This window comes from Bos taurus, chromosome 24 (genome assembly GCF_002263795.3).
Source record: "Bos taurus isolate L1 Dominette 01449 registration number 42190680 breed Hereford chromosome 24, ARS-UCD2.0, whole genome shotgun sequence".
Lineage (NCBI taxonomy): Eukaryota > Metazoa > Chordata > Mammalia > Artiodactyla > Bovidae > Bos > Bos taurus.
The window spans coordinates 45,407,249-45,433,478 of record NC_037351.1 but is presented as its reverse complement, the minus strand read 5'-3'; the positions used below and the strand labels follow the sequence as shown (position 1 = coordinate 45,433,478).

General features: G+C 45.0%; 1 protein-coding gene across 2 annotated transcripts in view; it reads right to left on the bottom strand.

Annotated features, from left to right (window-relative positions):
- Positions 1 to 25,888, bottom strand: part of SLC14A1 (solute carrier family 14 member 1) — a 56,671-nt gene extending 30,783 nt beyond the window's left edge. For both annotated transcript variants that reach the window (XM_005224114.5, XM_010818814.4), the window contains exon 1: positions 25,786 to 25,888. The gene's annotated coding sequence lies outside the window, so the exon portion shown is untranslated. The remainder of the gene's footprint in view (positions 1 to 25,785) is intronic.
- Positions 25,889 to 26,230: the final 342 nt, after the last annotated feature.

Sequence of the window (26,230 nt, the reverse complement as noted above, 5' to 3'; positions counted from 1 at the left end):
AACTAGAAGGATTCACAATTAATCACACATCCTTGTTTTTAAAATAAAATATGGCAATTTTCAACACTGTTGTTTTCCTTTTCTTGGTTCCCTGACCAAGATTGAAACTGTGCCCTCAGCAGTGAAAGCATGGAGTCCTAACCACTGGCATAAGTGAGTGCTAAGTCACTTCAATCACAGCTGACTCTTTGCGACCCTATGGACCACAGTCTGCCAGGCTCCTCTGTCCATGGGATTCTCCAGACAAGAACAGTGGAGTGGGCTGCCGTGCCCTCCTCCCAGTGATCTTCCCAACCCAAGGTTCAAACCCACATCTGTTCTACCTGCATTGGCGAGCAGTTTCTTTACCACTAGCACCACCAGGGAAGCCCCCCTAACCACTGGACTGCCAGGGAATTCCTTGTTATTATACTTAGTTGGAGAAATTACTTTGTGTGTTTCACTTTGATTCTAAATGAAAGAAACCAGGGTAGAGCTCAGCTTCTGGGAGCTGGTGGTAGCTTCTCCCAAGTAAGGGGCAGCTCTGAGTTTGGGAGGAATATTGATGAGGGAAGAAGTATGGTACAGACAGAGAAGAACAGATTTTCCACTGTTTTATCCACTTCCCTTGTCAACAGTCCTTTTCTCTTTCAGCTCAAGTTGTTGCTTATTTTCTCCCAACACCTGGATCAAGGGACGTATGTGACTGGAGTGCTATTAATATTTAATTATGTCATATGGCCTAGGTGGTTGGGATGTGATGTGAGTGAAGTCACAGAATTTATAAGTAGGTTTAAGAGAGGCCTGAGTAGGTGGATTAAGCTCCCTGGTCCCCAAATGCACTGGCCAGCTATACCCAGCTGTCAGCTGAGGTCACAAGGTGGGCCAGTGGAGAGTGCGTGGATTAGAAATAGTCCTTCCTTACAGAACAGTGCCTAGGACACAGCTCAAGGGATGCCATTTTTGAAGACTAGGGTCCATGGGCTCATGATTGAATTCACATATGAGGTTGATGATGAGGGGGAAAAGTCCAGTAAGAAATTTAATCAAACATACTGGTAAGTGATGAGCAAAACAATATCCCCCCAACTCTTAATACCCAACATCATTCTGAGTTTTGGCTCCTCATGGCTCATGGTTTTGCAGAATCTAGGGTTTACAGAATCTCAGAGTCTACTGCTGAGTCTACTAAACCTGACAACCAATTTCTCAATAGTTTTTCATGCCCCATAACTTACAAGGAGAAACTAGTTTTAAATTGATATCCATTAGATGGGACATCCTTGGTGATCCAGTAGCTAAGACTCCACTGTCCCAATGTAGGGGGCCCCGGGTTCAATCCCTGGTCAGGGAACTAGATCCCACATACCAAGATTAAGACCTGGCACAGCCAAATAAATAAATTAAAAACCAATATCTGTTACTATCTTGAAGGGAGAAAAAGTTACCCAAAGGCAGCCCTGGGGTCTGGTGGAGGACCCAGAGCTTTGCTCAGTGTAGAATCTGAGATTTCTTATTTTTGGAGCTCGTGGGCAGCCTCAGCCTTTTGTCTTGATTAGGGCAAGAGATGAAGCACTGAAGTTCCTAAAAAATCCTCAAGTCCCTTTTGCTTCAAACACATTACTCCATTTATTTTTCCACTTGATGTATTTCATCCTATCATTAAAAAATAATCCCAGTTATAAAAATAAAATCCCCAAACAAGGTTTCCTGATGGTGACCATTTACCCTGAGGTTGGTAGTTCATCCCAGCTGAAGTCCTTTCTCCCATCATTATGTGCTTAGTCGCTCAGTCATGTCCGACTCTTTGCGACCCCATGGACTGTAGCTGCCAGGCTCCTCTGTCCATGGGATTCTCCAGGCAAGAATACTGGAGTGGGTTGCCATGCCCTCCTCCAAGGGATCTTCCCGACCAAGGGATCGAACCCAGGTCTCCCGCACTGCAGGCAGTTTCTTTACTGACTGAGCCACCAGGGAAGCCCTCCCTTTCCTCAATTTCAGTGAGACTCCCATTTCTCTACTCCACTGGACTTCTAGACTTTCTTGTCCATTGGACCCCCCTTGTCCTTCTTGTTGCATCCATTCACTCATCCATCCAATTGCCCAATGTATGCTAAGTACGGGAGGACTCATAGATGAATTAGATGTTCTAATTTCAAGGATTTTTTTGTGTGTGTGTGTGAGCTTTTCTAGCTTTCTGAATCTTTTCCTCAGCTCTTAAATGTGAAATGTCCCCTGTTCACTGAAACTCTCACTCTTCTCTATGTCTTTTCTCTTGCCAAGAACCTCCATCCTGCTTCTACTCCTGCCCTACTCCATCCCACTATGGAATTTTTGTTTAGCTGGCTTATTAGAAAGAGTCCTAGAGCAGGAACTGAGAGGTGCTACTTCTGACAAGATTGGCACTTCATCCATCCTTTTTCAGCTGCCTCACTTACTCAAAGAGGAATTGGACTAGCTCAGTGATTCTCAGTCTTGTCTGCACATTGGAGTTACCCGAGGGGCTTCTAAAAAGTGGTGATAGTGGCTAGAGAGTCTGATCTCATTGGTGTGGGGTGGGGGAGTTTTAAAAGTCCTCCTGATGATTCTAACATGAAGGCAAGGTTGGGAACCACTGAACTGAATCCAATCCTAATTCCTTACCCACCAAAACAAGGAAACATGTCATTGTAGCATTAGATGGGTTTTGGAATTTGACAGACCAGGTGCAAATTGCAGCCAGCTATAACACCCGGGGGAAAATTACTTCACCTTTCCAAGCCTTAATTCCATTATGAAATTAATGGAGATTACTAATACCTACATTGCCAAACAAATAGATTAAACAAGATCATGGAACACAATAGGCATTCAACCAGAGGTAACCTTTATTATTTCCCTCTAAAATAGCTCCTACCTCTGATTTTCTTATTGTTGCCGATGGTGCCATCAGTATTCCAGTTCTCAGGGTGAGTAATAGAGGGTTGATCTGACTGCACTCTCTCATGAAGGAGAGGGGAAGGCTTACTTTTATTCACTCTGGTTAAGGTTCTCCAGTCTTCAAAGTGTGATTCCTTGGGAACTTGTTAAGAATCAAGGAATCTCAGCCTCACTCAGAACTTCAGAATCGGAGTCTGCATTTTAACCAGATTCCCAAGGATCTGCATGCACTGTAAAGTTTGGGAAGCTCCACTCTCAAGCCTCCCTGTCCTTGGAACTGAGTGAAAAGGGAGGGACTCAAGCTTCTGGAGTGGAGACAGTTTACAGAGTCCAAGGTCTCGTTGGCGATGCCACGGTGAATCCAGATGAGTCAGGGTTGCATTCCAGCTAGTGGCGGGGAGCACGCTGTCACACGCTGGGCCACGCCGGTAGAAGGCAGGGCTCTAGGCGAAGCCTATTCATCCCATTAGACTCCATCAAGCCACTCCATCAGGTCCCACCCTCTGCTGGGGCTGGTTGCTTCACATGGGCTCGGTGAGTGCCTCACCCCCCAGTCACCATGACAGATTATCACAGGTCATGCAAGGGTGACGCCTACATGCATAGGGACCGGCCTCCACTGGCTCCTACGTCCAGCCGGGGACCTCTGCCCCCTGCCCACTCACAGGACTGATACGCCTGTGGGTATCAGCTATGACACTCTGGGGAAAGGACTATAATGCCCCCGGGTCTCGGGGATCTGCCCTAGCATTTTCCTTGGTGGCCACCATTTCTCCACCCTCCATCTTGGATTTCTTGGCCTTTTATACTAAGGCCCCTGCAGTGATTTCCCTCATCCCACTCGGGTCTGCAACTCCTTTGGCCCGAAGGCAAGAGCCCTGTGTGGAATCATATTTTCTTAGGCTCCCACAGTAGGCATGTTAACTACCCCTTTCACAGCACGCTTGTCATCCCCGTGAAGACTCACGGTCTGAGGGAAGGTGCCTTTCAGGCCAAGGCTAGAGCCACTGGATACATCTCCCAGAGGGTTTCTCTCTTCTCTTACAGTGTTGGCTGTTTGAAATTACATGGTTTTGTGAGTATTTGCTTCATTGAGTTTGCCCACTGGACTGCAATCTTCCTGGGCAGAGTTGAGCCGGTCTTGTTCACGCTGTGGTTCCAGTTCTGGGCTCGGAGCCTGGCTCACAGACATCCTCACAAGCTGTTTGTTGAGTGTGTAGACGAATGAGTCGGTGAACGATCTGGGACTCTGGGGCCTTCCAGGGCCAAGGCGAGCTCTTGCACAGCGCTGTACTGAGATGGGTGTGTGTGTCTTTGGTGTGGCAGAGGAGTCGGGGTAGACCTGCCCCAGTTACGTCCTCAGAGCTACGTCCTGGGACACGTAGCTCACGTGGCAGAGCCCCTGACATCTGGACACACGCAGGCAGCCCTTGCTCATGGGCTCCTGTCACAAACCCATCAATCTAAGGCACCCGAACCCAGAACTCCAGCTTGCAGGTCAACCTCTGTGACTAGGGGCTTTGCTTTTCCTCTAAGACTTTCCTGAAATGGGAGAGGACGAGCTCCCACTCCAGCTGTGTAGGCTGGCCAGCTCTTGGAGCACCTGAGTCATCCTGACTGTGGGTAAACAGGCAGGAAGCTGTGTCTTCAGGGCCTCCTTGGTGGAGATCAGTATGGACGAGATAGGACAGTCCCAACTCCAGCTGCCAAAACCTGGTTCAATCCAAACCCAGGAAGGCTGGGCTCTCCAAAGGCTGGATGTGGGGTACGGCTGGCTCCTCCTCCCTCTGCACCCCAGGTCATAGGCTGTAAATTCATGATGTCTTGGCCAATTCACTTCCTTCCAGCTGTCCTGGACTCAGCATCTTCTCTCAGGCTATAGGCCATGCTCTGAGCCTCCCCACTCCAACCAAGCTGGAGTGCTGGGTGCGGGTGCCTTAGATTGATGGGTTTGTGGCAGGAGCCCATGAGCAAGGGTTGCCTGCATGTGCCCAGATGTCAGGGGCTCTGCCATGCGAGCTACGTTCCCATCATACTACTGATCAAAGAGTCCCTAGGACTCTTGGGCATGGTGTGAAGTGTGGTTCTCACATCCTTCTGCAGCAATAAGACACAAGGGAGCATTAGTGTCAGGGTCAAGGCTGTGTCTGATCACTGGTCATGCCATGGGTAGAATGGCATTTTCCTTAGCAAGAAAGGATTTGTAATATCATTGGCCTACGGGGGAGCCTATCATGCGATCTTCCAGGGAGGGTCAGAATACCTGTCAAGTTTAACCAAGAACTGGCAGGTTTTAAGGCCCTCTAACATGATGTGTGTTTTCTGGGTAGCTCAAATGGTAAAGAATTTGTCTGCAATGCAGGAGACCTGGGTTTGATCCCTGGGTCAGGAGGATCCCCTGGAGAAGGGCATGGCAACCCACTCCAGTATTCTTGCCTGGAGAATTCCATGGACAGAAGTGCCTGGAGGCCCTAACAGTCTATGGAGTTGCAAAGAGTTGGACACGACTGAGTGAGTAACACTAACATGATGTGAGATGCTGTGCAATTAAGTGCTAAACTGAGTGGACACAATTTAGGGCTAAAAGAATTTGGGTAATACCAGTGGTGTCTGGAGTAGGCAGAGGGAGTTTTACTGAAGGTATGGGCCTCCTGAGGCCCTTCACAAGTTTGAGCGGCATTAGTGAAGGCTGGAAAAGAGGGAATGGCCTTTTAGGAAGACACTTGAGTGTCAGTCAACAGAGGCTCAGTCTGCTTGTGGGCTGTGAGTAGCCTCGCGATTGCACTGGAGGGTGTGTGCTGTGAATCACAGGCCATGAGTCCACCCCACTCGGCTCCACAGAGAAAGCGGCGCTCCTTCATGTTTGTATCAGGCATCTATATTGACAGGCACTCTGACATTGGCTTCTTTGTGATACAATACTTGGCAATGGGTCCCTACCGAAGGACCCAGCATCAAAGAAAGCAGAGGTAAGATAATACTACATTATGAAAGAAAAGATAGAATTATGAATCTATTAACCATATAAAACAGCAAAATTATGCTCAAAGCTTTAAATATGGGCAGTATTAGAGTGTATTGGGGTCCCATGTGTAAAGTATACACTCAAGTAATAAATGTAGCAAACTGTAAGCAAACATTAAGCACTCAGTTTTATTTGCTTTCTTAAAATTTGGGAGGAGTAAGCCAAATTTGCCTGCTATTTCCCTTGCATGTATTTCTATGCTTCTCTGTAATGAAACTTTCTACCGGTCAAAACCTCTTTAAACATGGCAGATGTTTGAGAACAGTAGCTGATGAGAACATTTCTCTCACTGAGAAGCAGTTTTAAAATCAAAGCCAACTTGCAATTTCTTTTTGTTATTCCCTCTCCTCTCCACCCAGTTAATTTCCAAAGCTCTGCTGGCTTTCAGATCAAATAAAAGTTACCAGCAAATAAGAAGTGATACTTGTCACTTTAAGAAAGTTGTGACAAGTCACTAGGACTTTTGCCTTAAGTTCTTTTTCTTAAGTTTCTTGGGGATTCTTTGGAAACAAGGGCGTTGGGACAGTCTCTCGTAGTCTCTGCCAGCAGTAACTCTCCAGCTTTGGGGTTTGTTGTAGAAATGCTAACAGAGTAGACAGATTTCCTGCCACACAAGCTAAGGACGGAGGCATTGGAGAATGACGCGAGGGAGGAAGCACCGTGGCCTAAGGGAAAGATGAGGTTTGCTTGGTCATTGGCGAGGTCTGCAGGGTGTCAATAACCAGATAAATAAACAGGTAAGCTCCAAAGTAATTGGAGATCAGGAGCGACTGTACTTTCGTGGACCACAAGGTGCGATGATGAGACAGACTTGTAGGGAGACTGTGCAGGTACGGGTCCTGGGAAGGCTCTGCACAAGTTCATGGTGCCTGCCGCAGAACAGCATCAAAGGAGAAAGGCCACAAATGTGAGATAATTGGAGAAGAAGAAGAGATAAGCTCGGGGTGAAGGATGGATGAATCAAAAGTGACATTAAGCGTTAGAGAGCGGAGGAGCCAGAACTCATGATGCGGGTGGGCGACGCACATGGATACTTCCTGGCAGCATCTACAGGAGTGGATAACTACCTACTGAAAGTGTGTGTCCAAAAATCCCTCCTTAGGAACGTGCACAAAAGAAATGTGTGCACACGGCCACACTGAGGGACCAGTGCCACAGAGTTCAACGCAACTCTACTCCTAACAGCCGAAAAACAGGCAACAAGTCAATTGCCCATCGCCGGCAGAGTAGATAATGATTCCGTTGCAGAGAAAGTGAGGGGATGACCTACAACTTCACTCAGAGCTATGAATGCATCTCGTAATGTTGAACAAAAAGCAGCCAGGCACAGAACAGTACAGACTGTGTGATCCCACTTATGCGAAGTTCAAAATAGGCTAAAACTGAGAGAAGTCAGGGTACCAGTCACCACAGGAGGGGGGATCAGGGGGACTTCTGAAATGCTCAATCTGCTGGCTACCTGGGTGTGTTAGTTTGTGAAAAGTACATATCGTATATTTACAATATGTACCCTTTAATGTCTATCATCGCACTTTAATAAAAGTTTAATGACAGTGTAAAGTAAAAGCAGTTGAAGACCTATGACACTGAGTTTGAGATGTCTGGACAGGCAGCTGGAAATCCTCAGGATGCATTTGGAGATGGGGGACTCTGGTCTGCACAAGAATCCAGATCTGGAGACATTTAATTTTGGGGCACGGGCGGGGGCTGTTTAATCTGAAGAGACAGGAAGAGGGAGCAGTTAGAGCAGCAGTAGGTGCTGTTAGAAGGCTGAAGGCAGATGAGAAAGGAGCAGAGCCATTTATCAGAAGCCTATTCAGCACTTTCCTCCACTGGGACCCCCTGCTTCATTCTGTGAGCCTTGATTTCTGTCCTTTGGGCCTTATATTTTTGTGGGGTGGAGGAAAGGTGTTCCTTTATCCCTTTCGGTGGCATCATATTCCCCGAAAAGCTGAAGAAACAGGGGGCTGGCGAGGTGAACGGTCCAGGCTGGCGAGAGTGGCCTGAGGCACCAGCCCAGCCGTCCGCTTGAAGGCATGTGATGCCGTTGACCACGCAGCTGCCAACCAGGCAGGTGGGCCCCTGGGCAGGAGGGCAGGCCCCACGGAAGGGCCTTGAAGGTCAACCAGAGGGGGTGGGGTGATGCACCACCTGGCTGTCCTGCTTGGTATACAGGGGCCTCTCGAGACACGGGAGGAATGTGCTGGAATCCGTGCACACACACAGCGGCGACACAGGCTTGTTGTCACACCGCCTCGTGTGGGCTGCTAGGCTGGTGCTTTCTCTGTAAGCACGGCAGGTCAGGAGGTCAGGGTGCTATCGCAAACACCTGTGTGATGCTGGCGGCCAAGGTGATATGGCCATAACAGAGCCAGTACATTTCCTCTGATGGAAAATACCAGGGCAGCAGGGACTACCAAACATAGCCACATAAAACATGAAGGCGTCTGCAGCAATGCAGAAGGAAAATACTTATCAAGATACCTCTGTCTCTCACACATGTCCCAGTGTCCCCACCATGAACTCTTAACCATTACACACGGAGTGGGCAGGAGTGGCAGAGTAGCTGTTTGGGCTGAGCGGGAGAAGTCCTGCATGGAAGCCCCTCTGCTCGTTTTCAGGACGCTCCCTCTGTCGTGGGCTGCTACGCCTCCTCCATCACCGACTGACATTCCTCCTCAGCGGGATGTTGGACGGGTGTGTCAGCCCCCAGGGTAGAAGTGTCCCAGGACCAGTGGCTCTCATTTCCACTCCAGAGCCTTTGTTATGTTATTTCCCCCTAGAAAGATGCCCTTGAGAGTCCGAGGGATGGGGTTTCTGATTCTGGGCTTCTGAGCATGATAATATGAAGATGTGGGGCAAGTTCTGGGCGCTCTCCTCAGTCTTCTCATCTGTAAGATGGGAACGGCGCTCCCAGAGGCGTTGTCCCAGGAGCATGGAGACCCTGGCAGACAGACAGCACACTGTAGTTGTTCTCCATCTCACTTCCATTAACCTCTGCCTGGAATGTCCTGATCGTCAACAGGACCTTGTTTTTCAAGTGGTTTCACTAATTAGATAGTGTACCTGCCTCGCCTGATTCTGGCTCAGCTCCCAGGCTTGGGAGCACCCACTGTGTGGCCCAGGTTAGCTGAGGGCTGGAGTGTTGTTCTGGAAAGGAACACGGTGTCTCCACATCCTCTGAGTGAAGTCACTTCTGTAATTTCTAAAATGTCTTTGAAAAGCTAGCGACTACCTGCACATTTGAATTTGACAGCTCACTTAAAAAATCGCACGTTTCCGTAGTTAATAATGTTTTGAAAATACAACTGTCGGAGGGCTTCTGGATGCTAGAGTGGTATTGTTTCTTGACCAGGTATCAGTTACATGAAGTGTGTTCATTTACTAGAAACTTATTTATGAAGTGTTCACTCTTTGGCTACAGGTTTTCTGAGCCTGGTCATTTGAATTCATAGTAGGCACTGAGGACTGTTATGGAGTGACTGCTGGCTCAGCCTGAGGGTCAGAGGTCTTGGACCAGAGTCTAAAGAGGACCTTGAAGAGGTCACTTTAAGGCTACCTCTGGTAGGCAAGGAGACCCCATCAGCTTGTTACCAGCCAGATCAAAAATGTTAGAGCCGAGGTGTGCACAAACTACCATGAGAGTGTCAAGAATGGAAACTAACTTTGCCTCGAGGGTCAGGAAACTCCTCATAAAAAAAATGCCAGTGACATTTGAACTGGGTATTGAAGACTGAAGAGGGGTGTATCTGGTGGGAAGAAAGAGACGGCAAGAATAGCATGCACAAAGACAGTAAAATTAAGGGCAAAACTGGGTCTGAGGCTCAGAAAATATTCTAATGTGGCAGAGCTTAGTGTGTTAGTGTGTGTGTGATTAACGGGAAGCGAGGCTAAAGAAGTAAGCAGTGGTTGGATCACGAAGCACTTTGTCGAGCTCCGGAGTTGGGATTTATCCTTCAGGTGGTAGGCTCTCTGAAGGCTGCTAAGTAGGAGAGCCCACCGCGGCTTCTCCACCACTACCCTCTCTATTGCCAGCCTCAGCAGCTCTGCAACCACCAACCTCACCATCACCTCCACCTCCTCCACCACCAGCACCCTCACCATAACCCCCATTTCCACTACTTCCTTCCCCACTAAGCATCTGCCTGCAATGCGGGAGACCTGGGTTCGATCCCTGGGTCGGGAAGATCCCCTGGAGAAGGAAATGGCAACCCACTCCAGTTACTCTTGCCTGGAAAATCCCATGGATGGAGGTTCATGGGGTCGCAAAGAGTCAGACATGACTGAGTGACTTCACTTTCTTCTTTCTTTCCACCGCCACCTCCCTCACTAAAGTATCTACTGCAATAACTGCCTTCACAGAGTGAATTATCACAATGATAATTATAGCACAATTAATTAGGGAACAACACCTAGATGTCACTTATATTTTACTACCTAACAAGGCCTGGGGAAGGACACAGAGTGTGGAGCCTGGAGCCGAGCCCCTTGGTGGGAATGGAGGCTCCCCTTTGCTAACCTGCATTCTTCAGCTCACCATTGGTGTCATGAACAGTGCTTTATGCAAAATGATAAGATCCAGACCAAAAATTATCGAGGAGACAGAGAGGCATCTGAATATAGGCATGCAAGACAGCCAAGAAGAAACAGATTTGCTTATAACTTGTTGATAATACAATTTTTAGAACTTGTGTTTTTCTTTTGCAATTCAAGGTTTCAGGATTTCAAGCAATGCAAATCACTGCCTATGGTAGAAAAACAATAGCCAGGAGCACTACCTTTACTGTCTCATTTAACTGTTAAAAGAACTACAGTAACAGGTTCATATGTTTCCTTGTTAATATGAGAAACTTGTGCTCAGAGGATTAGACAAGTTCCCCAGGGCTTCACAACTCATAAGAGGTTTTTAAAAAACAGCTCTTCGCTCTCATGTGATCTGACGTCCTTTTGGGAATCGGTGAGTTGGGGCACAGGCCTGAGATTGGGAGATTATACCCTGGGTGGAGAGTCTGTAGTGGAAAAGAGTACTGAGGGGAGAGGACTCGCATGGCTTTCGGAGGTGCTCTGGTGCCCTCTGGTGGCAACACAAAGGTATCACGGACCAAGGAGTGCTTAGTGTGCCTGAGTTCAGTGATCACGTATGTACACAGGATGCACGCACATACACATGAAAAAGGGCACGAAGCGGGCAGTGGAAATGGGGACGGGAAAGAAAGAAGTACAGGAAGGGCGGAGTCATTCTGGTCCCACTTACCTCTCAAGGTCTGTCCCCCCTTCCCCCTCCTCACACTATTTTGCTTTCTCCCTTAATCCAAGGATGAGCCGCAGTTCTTAAGCTTTGGTGTTAACAGGAAATCAACAGAGAGCCTGTCAGCGTAGCATCTGAGCTCCAGCTTGAGGGTTTCTGATTGCTAGGTCTGAAAGGGCCCCAGCAATCTGCCCTTAAAAACCAGGTTATTCTGATGCAGGTGGTTCTTGGATCACACTTTCAAAAAAAAAAAAAAAAAAAAAAGTGCTATTTAATATTTACCTTAAAAAATGATGCTTCATTATAAACAAAAACTGTGCATCCTAAACCAGTTAGCAAAGTGATCCAGGGGAACTCACAGATTACTGACTTATTTCTGCTCTCATCTGGTTAAAGATGAAAACATGAAGTGAAAGTTGCTCAGTCGTGTCTGACTCTTTGCAACCCCATGGACTATACAGTCCATGGAATTCTCCAGACCAGAATACTGGAATGGGTAGCCATTCCCTTCTCCAGGGGATCTTCCTGACCCAGGAATTGAACCGGGATCTCCTGCACTGCAGGTGGATTCTTCACCAATGGAGCCACTAGGGAAGCCCAAGAATACTGGAGTGGGTAGCCTATCCTTTCTCCAGGGGATCTTCCTGACCCAGGAATTGAACCGGGATCTCCTGCACTGCAGGTGGATTCTTCACCAATGGAGCCACTAGGGAAGCCCAAGAATACTGGAGTGGGTAGCCTATCCTTTCTCCAGGGGATCTTCCTGACCCAGGAATTGAACCGGGATCTCCTGCACTGCAGGTGGATTCTTCACCAATGGAGCCACTAGGGAAGCCCAAGAATACTGGAGTGGGTAGCCTATCCTTTCTCCAGGGGATCTTCCTGACCCAGGAATTGAACCGGGGTCTCCTGCATTGCAGGTGGATTCTTTACCAGCTGAGCTACCAGGGAAGCCCTAAAGATGAAAAACAAACAACAAAACAAACAACCTCCAGCCATACTGGTGGCTTAATTCTCAAAGAGGAAAGTTAGAACATTTTAAGAGCATTCAAATGAGTAAATCTGTTAAAAGAGTGGATCCCAAACTTGAGTTTCTTGGAAGCATGCTTCTAGAGAAGTTGATATGTGCCCACATAAAAAGCCTTCACTGATAAAGTAAGAGATCCATCAGATATGCTGGTACTAAAGTCTTTGAGACTACAGTATGGAAAGATGCTTAATTTTATTCAGCTTAATATACCTAGAACTTGTTGGGTCATGTGACTTTTTTCCTGTTTTTTTTTTTTTTGTAACATGTTTATTAAAGTTCTCAATAGACCAGCTTCGGAAATACTACCCTAGAATAATAAGAATGTAAATTAAAGATTTTTCTGGGTTCTGGAAAAAACTCCAATAAGTGGGAAAGAGTAGTCTTATATAAATGATGCTAACTAAATATTCATATGTAAAAGACTAAGAATTTTACCTCACACCACATATAAGAATTAACTCAAAATAGATAAGAGACCTAAATATAAGAGTTAAAACTGTTAAACTCTTAAAAGAAGTGTTTTCATGACCTTGGCTTAGGCAATGATCTCTTAGATATGACACCAAAAGCATAAGCAAGAAAAGAAAAAATAACTTGGACTCATGACAATAAAAGCCTTTGGATTTCCAAGGACACCACCAAGAAAGTGAAAGGACAGCTCATAGAATGGCAAAACATAGTTGCAAGTTATATGTCTCATAGGGGACTTGTATTCAGAATCTGTAAGGAACTCTTACAACTCAGTAATCAAAAGACAACCTAATTTTAAAAATGAGCAAAAGATGTAAATAGATGTATCTCCAAAGAAGATAACACAAATGTCCATTAAGGACATGAAAAAATGCTCAACATCATTAATCATCAAGAAAATGCAAATCAAGACCACAATGGGATATCACTTCACACCCACTAGGAGAGCTATAATTAAAGACAGATAATATAACTGTGGAGAAGTGGGGGAAATTGGAACTCTAATACATCCCTGCTGGTAAAAATGTAAAATGGTGCAGCCATTTAAGAAAACAGTCTGACAGCCCCTCAAAAGGTTAAACAAATAGTTACCATACACCTAAGTAATTCCCCTCCCATGTATGCGCTGAAATGAAATTAAATCACACAAAAATGTGTACATGAACATTTATAGTGGCATAATTCGTAACAGCCCAAAGTAGAAACAACACAAATACTCATTAACTGATGAATGGAGAAACAAAAAGTGGTATAAGAACACAATGGAATCTATTCAGCCATAAAAGAGAGGAAATACCAATTCCTGCTGGAGTGTGATGATCTGGAAAGCCTTATTTCTGCCAAGTAAAAGTCACATTTTCATATATGTGAAATGTCCAGAATATGCAAATCTATAGGGACAGAGAGCTGATTAATGTTGACCTAGGGCTTTGGAGAGGCTGGGGGAAAGTGGGGAATGACTGCCAACGAATACAGAGTTTCTTTCGCAGGTGATGAAAATGTTCCAAAATTGATGATGGTGATGCTTTTTATACAATTCTGTGAATATTATATGCTTCAGTGGGTGAATTGGATGGTATGTAAATTGTATCTTAATAAAAGTGTTATAATAAATTTACAAGTTTTTTCTTCCATAGAGGCAGTGGAAAGTTCTTGAGAATTATGTATGAAAACAAATATTTATTTAACAATTAAGTGTTTAGTCTATCTTGACCACCTTTAACAAGACCTATTGCCTGCTCGAGCTAAAATGATAACAAGGACATAAAGTTTGAAAAATACACATTCCTAAGGGTAGTGGAGACAAGATGGTAGAGTAGAAGGAAGTGAGCTCACCTCTCATGAAAATACCAAAATCACAACTGCTTAAGAACCACAGACAAACAAAACAAAAAAACCCACTGGAATCTACCAAAAACCATACGCTTTGTCCAAAGACAAAGAGGAGGTCGCAATGAGATGGTAGGTGGGGTGCATTTGTAATAAAAGCAAATCCTGGGTGGGTGACACACAACAGGAAAATAATTATCTCACAGAGGTTCTCCCACAGGAGTGAAGGTTCTGAGCCCCACGTCAGGTTCCCCAGCTTGGGGGTCTGGCATTGAGAAGAGAAGGCCCTGCAGCATTTGGCTTTGAAGGCCAGTGGGGTTTGATCCTAGGAATTTCATCGGATTGGGGGAACAGAAATCCCACTCTTAGAGAGTATGCATAAGGTCTTGTGCATACCAGGAATCAGGGGGAAAATCAGTGACCTCATAGAAGCCTGGGCCAGCCCTACCTGCTGGTACTGGAGGGTCTTCTGTGGAGGTGGGGGTGGCTGTGGCTCAGTCTGGGGGCAAAGACACTGTTGGCAGTAGTTCTAGGAAGTACTCATTGGTATGGGCCCTCCTGGAGGCTGCCATTTTCTCACCAAGACCTGGCCCCATCCAGCAGCCTATATGCTCCAGTGTGGGATGCCTTAGGCAAACAGCCAACAAGGCAGTCCCATCAGTCAGTATTCCTGACCCCACAGCTGTCCACTAAACACATCTCTTGACATGACCCTGCCCACCGGAGGGATAGGACCCAGCTCCATCCACCAGTGTGAAGGACCAGTCCCTCTCACCAGGAAGCCTGGAAAACTCTCATAGACCAGACTCATCCACCAAGGATCAGACAGCAGAAGAAAAAGAATTACAATTGTAGCCCCCAGAACAGAAACTGCAATTACAGAAAGCGAGATAAAGGGAGATGGCAGAGGAATCTGTTCTAGAAGGAACAAGATAAAACCCCAGAAAAACAATTAAGTGAAGTGGAGATATGCAATTGATCTGAAAAAGAATTCAGAGAAATGATAGTAAGGATGATCCAAGATTTCAGAAAAAGAATGGAGGCACAGATCAAAATGTTTAACTAGAGCTAGAAGCTGGAGCTAGAGCTAGAAGATCCATAGAACAAATAATCAGAGACAAGCAATGCAATAAGTCAAATGCAAAAATGCACTGCTGCTGCTGCTGCTAAGTCGCTTCACTCGTGTCCAACTCTGTGCAACCCCAGAGATGGCAGCCCACCAGGCTCCCCTGTCCCTAGGATTCTCCAGGCAGGAACACTGGAGTGGGTTGCCATTTCCTTCTCCAATGCATAAAAATGCACTAGAAGGAATCAATGGCAGAATAAATGAGGCAGAAGAATGAATAAGTGAGCTGAAAGACAGAATGGTGGAAGTCACTGCAGTGGAACAGAATAAAGAATGAAAAGAAATGATAGTCTAAGAGACCTCTGTTGGTTATTAAATGATCAACATTTGCATTACAGAGGTCTCAGAAGGAGAAAAGAGAGAGAGAGGACCTCAGGGAATATTTGAAAAGGCAATAGCTGAAAACTTCCCTAACATGGGAAAGAAAACATTTACCCAGGTCCAGGAAGCAAAGAGAAACCCAGGCAGGATAAACTCAAGGAGGAACGTTCTGGGATACATAATAATCAAACTGACGAAAATTAAAGACATAGAGAAAATATTTTTAACAAGGGAATATCAATAAATAACATACAAGGGAACTCCCATAAAGTTATCAGTTGATTTTTCAGCAGAAACTCGGCAGGCAGAAGTGAGGGTCACAATACATTTAAAGTGGTGAAAGAGAAGAACCTACAACCAAGAACACGCTACCTACCAAGTCTCTCATTCAGATTTGATGTAGAAATCAGAAGCTTTATAGACAAGCAAAAGCTGAGAGAATTCAGCACCAGCAGACCAGCTTTGCAACAAGTGCTAAAGGAACTTCTCTGGGCAGAAAGGAAAAGGCCACAACCAGAAACATGAAAATTATGAATGAAAAAGTCCACCAATAAAGGCAAACATACAATAAGGGGAGGGCTTCATCTACACGAATATGAAATCAGCACTCATGAGAAGAGGAGAGCACAATGCAGGATACTACAAATGTATTTGAAATGAAAAGAACGGCAACTCCAATCTTGTTTACATACAGACTGCTGTATCAAAACCTCATGGCAACCAAAAATGAAAACTATACAATAGATACCTGTATACACACAAAGAAAAAGGGATCCAAACACAACACTAAAGTTAGTCATCAAATCACAGAGAAGAAAACAAAAGAAGAGTGGGAGCAGAAAGACCAGCAAAATCACATCAAAACAATGAGCAAAATGGCAATAAGAACATACATATCAATAATTACTTTAAACATAAACAAATCAAATGCTTCAACCAAAAGACATAGACTGATTGAATGGATACAAAAATAAGACGTGTATATATGTTGTCTGTAAGAGACCTACTTCAGATCTAGTGACACATACAGGCTGAAAGTGAGGGGATAGAAAACACTTATTCCATGCAAATAGAAATCAAAAAAACTGGAGTAAAAATACTCATATCATATGAAATTAACTTTAAAATAAAGATTGTTACAAGAGACAAAGAAGGACACTACATAATGATCAAGGGATCAATCTAAGAGTAAGATATAGAATAGTAAATATATAGGCACCCAACATAGGCAAATAGTAACAGTCATAAAAGGAGAAACTGACAGTAATATAATAATAGTGGGGGAATTTAACACCCCACTTTCCTCAATGGACAGGTCAAACAGGGACAGAAAATCAGTTAGGAAACACAGGCCTTACATGACACATTGAGATCAATGGACCTAACTGATATTTATACAGAATCCCATCCCAAAGCAGCAGAATAAACATTTTTTTCAAACGCAGATGAAACCCTCTCCAGGATTGATCACATACTGGGCCACAAAGTGAGCCTCGGCAACTTTAAGAACACTGAAATCATACCAAGCATCCTTTCCAACTGCAATGCTATGAGATTAGAAATCAACTATAAGAAAAAACTGTAAAAAACACAGACACACGGAAGCTAAACAATATGCTACTAAAAAGCCAGTGGGTCACTGAAGACATCAAAGAGAAAATAAAAAACCAAACGAAACTAGAGACAAAAGAAAACAAAAGCATGATGATGCAAAGCCTATGAGATGCAGCAAAAGCAGTGCTAAGAAGGAAGTTTATAGCAATGCAATCTTACATCAAGAAACAAGAAAGATCTCAAATAAACAATCTAAACTTACAGCGAAAGCAGCTAGAGAAAGAACAAAACCCAAAGTTAGTAGAAGGAAAGTAATAAAGATGAGACAGAAATAAACGAAATAGAGATGGAAAAAATTGAAAAGATAAATGAAAATAAAAACTGGTTCTTTGAACAGATGGGGCTTCCCAGGTGGCTCTGGACTAAAGAATCCACCTGCCAATGCAGGAGATGCAAGAGACACAGGTTTTATCCCTGGGTCAAGAAGATTCCCCACAGGAGGAAATGGCAGCCCACTTTAGTATTCTTGCCTGGAGAATCCCATGGACAGAGGAGTCTGGTGGGCTAAAAGTCCACAAAGAGTCAGACATGACTGAGTGAGCATGCACACACACTCTTTGTAAAGATAAACAAAGTGGGTAAAACTTTAGCCAAACTCATCAAGAAAAAAAGGGAGAGGGCTCACATTAATAGAATTAAAAATGAAAAAGGAGAAGTTATAATCGACGCCACAGAAATACAAAGATTACCACAAGCAATTATATGCCAATAAAATGGACAACCTAGAAGAAATGGACAAATTCTTAGAAGGTACAAGACTGAACCAGAAAGATATAGAAAATATAAACAGACCTATTGCAAATACTGAAACTGAAATGATGATAAAGAAACTTCTGACAAACAAAAGTCCAGGACCAGATGGCTTCACAGGTGAGTCCTATCAAACATTTAGAGGAGAGTTAATACTTGTTCTTCTGAAATGCTTTCAAAAAATTGCAGAGAAAGGAACACTCCCAAACTCACGCTATGAGGCCACCATCACCCACACATCAAAACTAGAAAAAATATATCACAAAAAAAGAAATTTACAGGCCAATATTACTGATGAACATAGAGGCAAAAATTCTCAACAAGATACTAGCAAACTGAGTCAAACAATACATTAAGAGGGTTGTACACCATTATCAAGTGGGATTTATCCCAAGGTTGCAAGGATACTTCAATATCCGCAAATCAATCAATGTGATATACCACATTAACAAATTGAACAATAAAAACCATGTAATGATTTCAATAGAGAGAAAAAACTTTTGACAAAATTCAATACCCATTTATGACACAAATTCTCCAGAAAGAGGGTATAGAGGGAGACTATTTCAACATAATAAAGGCCATATATACAAAGCTACAGCTAACATCATACTCAACTGTGAAATACTAAACACATTTCCTTTTAGATGAGGAATAAGAGGAGGATGTCCACTCTCACCACTTTTATTCAACATGGTTTTGGAAGTCCTAGCCATAGCAATCAGAGAAATGAAAGGAATCCAAGTTGAAAAAGAAGTAAAACTGTCGTTGTTTGCAGATGACATACTATACACAGAAAATCCTAAAGATGCTACTAGAAAACTACCAGAGCTTGTCAATGAATTTGGTGAGGTTTCAGGATACAAAATTAGTACACATAAATCTCTTGCATTTCTACACATTAACAATGAAAGCTCAGAAAGAGAAATTGAAGAAACTAATTCCATTTACTCCTGCATCAAAATGAATAAAACACCTAGGAATAAACCTACCTAAGGAAGCAAAAGACCTACACTCTGAAAACTATAAGATGCTGATGAAAAAAACTGAAGACGACACAGACAGATGGAAAGATATACCATGTCCTTGGACTGGAAGAATCAATACTGTTAAAATGACTATATCACCCAAAGCAGTCTACAGATTCATTGCAATCCCTATCAAATTACTACTGGCATTTTTTACAGAATTAGAATAAAAAAATTTACAATTTGTATGGAAACAGAAAAAACCCCAAATAGCCAAAGTAATCTTGAGAAAGAAAAATAGAGCTGGAGGAATCAGGCTCCCTGGCTTCAGAGTGTACTACAAAGCTACAGTCATCAAAACATTATGGTAATGGCACAAAAAGAGAAATATAGGTCAATGGAACAGGAAAGAAAACCCAGAAATAAACCCACACACCTATGATCAATTAGTCTATGATAAAGAAGACAAGAATACACGGTAGAAAAAGACAGTCTCTTCAATCAATGGTGCTGGGAAAACTGGACAGCTACATGTAAAAGAATGAAATCATAACATTCTTTAATACCACAGACAAAAATAAACTCAAAGTGGATTAAAAACCTATATGTAAGACTGAATACTATAAAACTCTTAAAAAAACATAGGTGGAACACTCTTTGATATAAATTGCATCAATATCTTTTTCAATGCATCTCCTAGAGTAATGGAAATAAAAATAAACAAATGGGATCTAATTAAACCCAAAAACTTTTGCACAGCAGAGGAAACCATAAATGAGACGGAAAGACAACCCACAGAATGGGAGAAAATATTTGCAAACTATGTGACTGACAGGATTAATCTCCAAAATTTGGCTAACAACTGATGGCTCAATATAGAAACAAACAACCCAATCCAAAAATGGGCAGAAGGCCTAACTAGACATTTATTCAATGAAGATGTACATATGGCCAAGAGTCACATGAAAAAGTGCTCAACATCACTAATTATTGAAATGTAAAAAAGTGTTAGTTGCTCAATCATGCCTGATTCTTTGCGACCCCATGCACTGTAGCCCGCCAGGCTCATCTGTCCATGGAATTCTCCAGGCAAGAATACTAGAGTGGGGTAGTCATTCCCTTCTCCAGGGGATCATTTCTGCTGCTGCTGTTGCTAAGTCGCTTCAGTCGTGTCCGACTCTGTGACCCCATAGACGGCAGCTCACCAGGCTCCCCCGTCTCTGGGATTCTCCAGGCAAGAACACTGGAGTGGGTTGCCATTTCCTTCTCCAATGTATGAAAGTGAAAAGTGAAAGTGAAGTCGCTCAGTCGTGTCTGGCTCTTAGCGACCCCATGGACTGCAGCCTACCAGGCTCCTCTGTCCATGGGATTTTCCAGGCAAGAGTACTGGAGTGGGGTGCCATTGCCTTCTCTGCAGGGGATCATTAGAGAAATGCAAATCAAAACTACAATGAGGTATCACCTCACACCAGTCAGAATGGCCTTCATCAAACAGTCTACAAACAATATATGTTGGAGAGGATGTGAAGAAAAAGGAACCCTCCTACACTATTGGTGGGAATGTAAATTGGTATAGCCACTATGGAGAACGGTATGGAGGTTCCTTAAAAAACTAAACACAGAACTACCATATGATTCAGCAATCCCACTCCTGGGTGTATAGCTGGGGAAAATCATGGTTCGAAGGGATACATTCACCCCAATGTTCACTGCAGCTCTGTTTACAATAGCCAAGATATGAAATCAACCTAAATGTCCATCAACAGATCAATGGATAAAGAAAATGTGATAGATACATGCACAGGAATATTACTCAGCTATAAGAAGAATGAAATAAGTCATTTGCAGCAACACTGGTGGGCTTGGAGATTATCATATTAAGTGAAGTAAGTCAGAGAAGGACAAATATCATGATATCACTTATATGCAGAATCTAAATGATACAAATGAACTTATTTACAAAAGCAGAATAGACTCACAGACTTAGCAAAGAAATTTATGGTTACCAAAGGGGAAGCATGGGGGAGACAGATAAATCAGGAGTCTGGGATTGGCATATATACACTACTATATTGGAGTGGGTTGCCATTCCCTTCTCTAGGATCTCCCAACCTAGGGATCAAACCTGCATCTCCTGTATTGGCAGGCAGATTCTTTACCACTCAGTTACCTGGGAAGCCCTATATATATACAATGGGCTTCCCATATATACAGGAGATAATGAATGAGGACCTACTATATAGCACAGGGAAGTCTACTCAATATCGTATAATAACATAAATGAGAAAAGAATTTGAAAATGAATAGATGTATGTATAACTGAATCATTTTGCTGTACACCTGAAACTAACCCAATATCGTAAGCCAACTACATTCCAATATAAAATAAAAACTTAAAAAAAAATGTTCCTGGAGAAAAGACGGGAAAAACATTCTGTTTGAACTGTCTAATAATGTGCCCAATGACATTCACGGTAGCTTAGTTGAGAGTATTAACAGTATCTTACTTTACTCTTTCTGGAACTTTTAATATGTGTGATCGTCCAAGGAAGGCAGGGTGGGGATTATCATCTCCATTTTATCGGTGAGAAAACAGGTTCAAGGACAGGAAATGCCTTGTTCCAGGTCACAGAAAGAAATGGGACATGGGCTGAGGTCTTTGGACTCCATGTCCAATGCTTTGGTTACACCAATGCGGTTTCCTTCAGTTGTCATGACTGTCCCCCCGCAGATCTCCATGTCACTTACTGGTGTTCAATAGCTCAAAGCCTCCTTTGTTTAATTTCCTTGGCGAGAGTCCCTAGTCCAGGCTGGTTACTTTTATCGGTCTCCAGTCGATCATGCCTGACTTAACAAACATTCTCACACTGTCCTCAAGTTCCATCCTTGCTCAAGAGACTCAAAGGGCAACCATGAACGTTTGGGTGTGAGTTCTGGCTAAGAGATTTATGAACCGGGTATTTGTGTATACAACTTTTAACTTACTAGATTCTTGGGTATTTGATCTGTAAAATGGGAATAAGATGATCAACCCTACAAGAACTATGAGATTTAACTGAGATTTTACTTACAGTTCTTCATGGCCACGTCTGTCTCACCTGATCCTACTCCCTGACCTTGCATCGAATCTGAAGTATTTTGCTTAGCTCGCAAGGCCTTTGGAAACCTCTTCCCTTTCCAAAAGCCACACAGAGCACACAAGGGCCAACATCACACTCTTTGGTGCTGGGCTACTTTCCAGTGAATTTTCTGGTCTTAGTCGTCTCTCGCCTTGAAAATCCCTGTCAAAGTGTGGTGCTGAATCATGGAATAAGGGTCAGAAAAAGCTCTAGCTCTATCCTAATAATCCAGATCTTCTGAATCACACCCCTTGGGTGGTACTGGTAGAAAAGCACAAAATATTTTTCATAAGCTCTGCCATTGTTACACCCCCTCCTGCACCGCTGGTACACAGTAGCTATAAATTCTAAGCTTCTTGAAGCCAGGAGAGGTTACAGGGTCTTTGTTGCTATCACATTATTTAGCACAGATTTAGGCACCTAATAGGACTTAACATCAGTACTTCTGTGATTGAAGAGACAATTCCGTGCTCAGCTTACTAGTTCTCAAACTCCACCAGCACCAGCATCACCTGGATCGCTGGTTCCCACCCCCAGAGTCTCTGACTTAATAGGTCTGGGGCAGTGCCTGGGAATTTATATCCCTAACATGTTCCTAGGTGATTCTGATGTGGCTGGTCTGGGGACTACAACCTGTCTCCATTCAAGTCTGGCCTAAAGACCAGCAGCATCAGCACCACATGGGAACCTGTAAGTTGCAGTGGCTCAGGCCCTCTGCTGTAGCTTTGTTCTGGGCCTCTATGTGAGGCCCAGCAGCATATACTGCTCTCACCCCACCCAGAGCCCCCTCTCCTATGCCCCTCCCTCAGTCCTTCATATACTCTGGAGGATCGGCCTTCTCAAGTCACTGGGTGATGCTTGTAGAAATGCAGTTTCCTGGTCCTCTTCACCTGTTGAGTCCCAGTCTCTGAAGGTGGGGCCCCAGGATCTGCTTTTGAGCCAACATTGCCTTTTTTAAGGATGCACCTTCTGGAATTATTTGCTAAAGTAGGGATTGGTTTGTTGTTAAGTTGTTTACCAAACACTTAGCGCTGCCAGGACCTGGAGTTGGGGGGGTGGGGGTGCCCGAGAGATGCATGATCTGGCCCTCAGAGAGCTTTTAGCATGTGGAGAAGATGGTTTAGTGAACAAGTCACGGTGTGATAGGTGCACAGGAACTCAAGTCATGGAGGTGGTCTCTGCTCATACGCACCCGTGTTGGGGTGAAGTCCCGCTAAACGTCTCTATACCACGGGGATCAGAATGGGAGGGGGAAGGTTGGCTGCTCTTTTCTCCTTTCTACTGTGAAGGATTTTGCTTGTTGACCATGAGTGGGATCTCCTGAGTCTTGCCTTGACTCTAGTTGGGAGAGCCATGAACATTTCCCAGGTTTCCTGGCCTTCAGAGTGGCAGGTGCCATCTCTCTCTGCATATCCCTCTTCCCTGGGTACTTGCCTTTTTCGCTGTGCAGTCCCTTGGTGGATATTGGAGAATCATGTTGCTGTCTCAGGCTGTCACCAATGAAGAAGGAGTTTGGAAAGCAGAGGGGAGCTTTGAAGGTGTTGCCATGGGAGAGAGCTCAGCCTCTGGCAAGAGCCCCGTGCAGAACCGGCTACGTAATTCAAAGGTCCAGGGCAAAATGTAAATGCGGGTCTACTTAGCCAAAAATTAAGACTTTTGAGATGACGATAGAATAGCATTAAACCAAGGTGGTAGCCCACGTGACTGCATAGGGCCCATGCCCAGGAGTCCAATCTCAGCCCGGGAAACGAAACACACTATATTTGCAAATAACTTGCCTGTCAGGGGATAAGATGGTCTGTGTAGGAGAGAACTGGGGGAAGAAGAAAATAAAGGAGGCAATGCCCTATTTTTCTCACCATGGCTTAGAGGATTTACTTGAGTAGAACTGTGTCTGAGTTTACTTGAGTTTAACCCTCTCTCACTGCTCCTAGAGAAGAGGGTGGGGTGCTCTGGGGCATGTGAATCCCGGTCCCTATCCACGGGGGCCTTGGAGCCTGTTTCTGTTGAGAACCTGGGACCAAGGCCAAGGAGCCAAGCTGGGATCCCAGGGGAACGGGATGCTCAGGCTCAGGAATGGTGGTGGATACTCTGACCCCCGCCCCAGGCTCTCTGTCCTGCCTTCCTGGTCCTCACATCAATCTTTCCCCCTGCTTTCTCTGCTTTATGCCTGCCCTATGCCAGGGTAGCCACAGACTGGTTGAGCACCCATGTCTCTTGGGGAGTTTAAAAACAAAAGAACCGTCAGATGAGCTGAACAGGTCTTTGGCGGAGCCAGGAGCACAGCTAAAATATGTCTAGGTTCAGAGGTTAAGAATTGGACCCCAGAGCCAGGACAACTGTCCCTTGACAAAATAATGCTGCCTTGGTTCCTCCCACATGATGCTAGGTCACTTCAGTCGTGTCCAACTCTGCAAAACACTATGAAAACTGCTCCTTCCTTGGCCCAACTTAGAGGTTCTGATGGAGCTGCTCTGACTGCGGCCTGTGGCCATTGGGGTTTTTAAATGCTCTGCTGCCCTGGGAACTAGACTTGCAATCATTTTGAAATGTATGGAAACATCAAATCACTGTGCTGTCTACCAGGAACTAATAGTGTTATAGGGCACTGATATTTCAAAAACAAACAAACACTCATAGAAAGAGACCAGATTTGTGGTTGCCAGAGATGGGGAGCAGGTGGGTGGCTGGATGAAGGTGGTTAAAAGATACAAACTCCCAATTATAAGATAAATAAGTACTAGGGATGTGATGTACAACACAATCAATGTAATTAACACTGCTCTACATTATATGGGAGAAGGCAATGGCACCCCACTCCAGTACTCTTGCCTGGAAAATCTCATGGATGGAGGAGCCTGGTAGGCTGCAGTCCATGGGGTCGCTAAGAGTCGGACACAACTGAGCGACTTCACTTTCACTTTTCACTTTCATGCATTGGAGAAGGAAATGGCAACCCACTCCAGAGCTCTTGCCTGGAGAATCCCAGGGATGGGGGAGCCTGGTGGGCTGCCGTCTATGGGGTCGCACAGAGTCAGACACGACTGAAGTGACTTAGCAGCAGCAGCAGCTACATTATATATGAAAGTTAAGGGAGCAAATTCTCCAAGTTCTCATCAGGAGGAAAACATTTTATTTTTTCTATTTCTTTAATGTTGTATTTATATGAGATGATGGATGTTCACTAAACTTATGATCATCATTTCATGAAGTGTGCATGCCAGGTCATTACGCTGCACCCCTTAAACTTACACAGAGTGGCAGGTCACTTGTATCTCGTTAAACTGGAAGAAAAAACTGCTCTGCTGTCTGATTTGCTCTCTTCCGGCCCCCATGACTCTCCTTATCATGTCTGCCGAGGCCACACCATAGGGGACAGTCTCTCTCTAGCATTCTGGTGGGCCAGCAAGTAGTGGGGACAGGAGTGAGAACCACCCCATCCCCATCCCATTCCTGGCTCTGCCATGAAGGGTGGAACCTCACCTCAGCACCAAAACCCACCTGCTGTTTGCTCTCACCGACTCAATGGACGTGAGTTTGACTAAACTCCAGGAGTTGGTGATGGACAGGGAGGTCTGGCGTGCTGCAGTCCATGGGGTGGCAGAGTCAGACCCGACTGAGCGACTGAACTGAACTGAGTTAGAGGACCACCTGGCTCGTCTGCACGTGCTCCCTGCATTTCTCTGTGTTGGGCTTTTCTCCGTCTTCTTTAGTTCTTATTGCAGGCGTCTACCCGGTCAGGACTTTCTGCACGCGGGTCTTGTGGAGCTTCCCTTCCTGCCCATCTTTCTGTCCGCCTGCGGCAGCAGCTGCAACCACCACTGCCCTCCCAGCCCTCCACGCCCCGGCCACCCCGCACCCGACAGCCTTCGACCTCATCCTGTACCTGCTGGTACGGCACCCCTGCAGCTCCTCGCCTCTCGGCACTCTTCTCGGCTGGACCAGCGCTGCCTGTGCCCACGGAGCCGGGGAGACGGGCTCTGGGCCCAGGGCAGCGGGGGCGGAGGTGCTGGCCACCATCCGCTGCCTCACGCCTCCTCCCCAGGGCCAAGGCCGCCCACTCGGCAGGCTTCCGGGGCCAGTGCAAAACCTTGCTTGTCTGCCAGCTATTTCCTGTTAAGTGGTTTCATTTTTCTTTATCTAGTCTCCTTGGGGGCACAGGCTGGGGCCCAACAACCCTGAGAATGAGGCAAACCTTTTCAAGGGTCCTCTGTGCCTCCGGTACATGCCCCTCCTGCCTCCAGGCGCCACGGGCTTTTCATTGTAGCCGAACCTAGCCCACTGCCCCTCATCAGAATCCACTGGGGGACTGAGGGCGGCAGGGCCTCGTA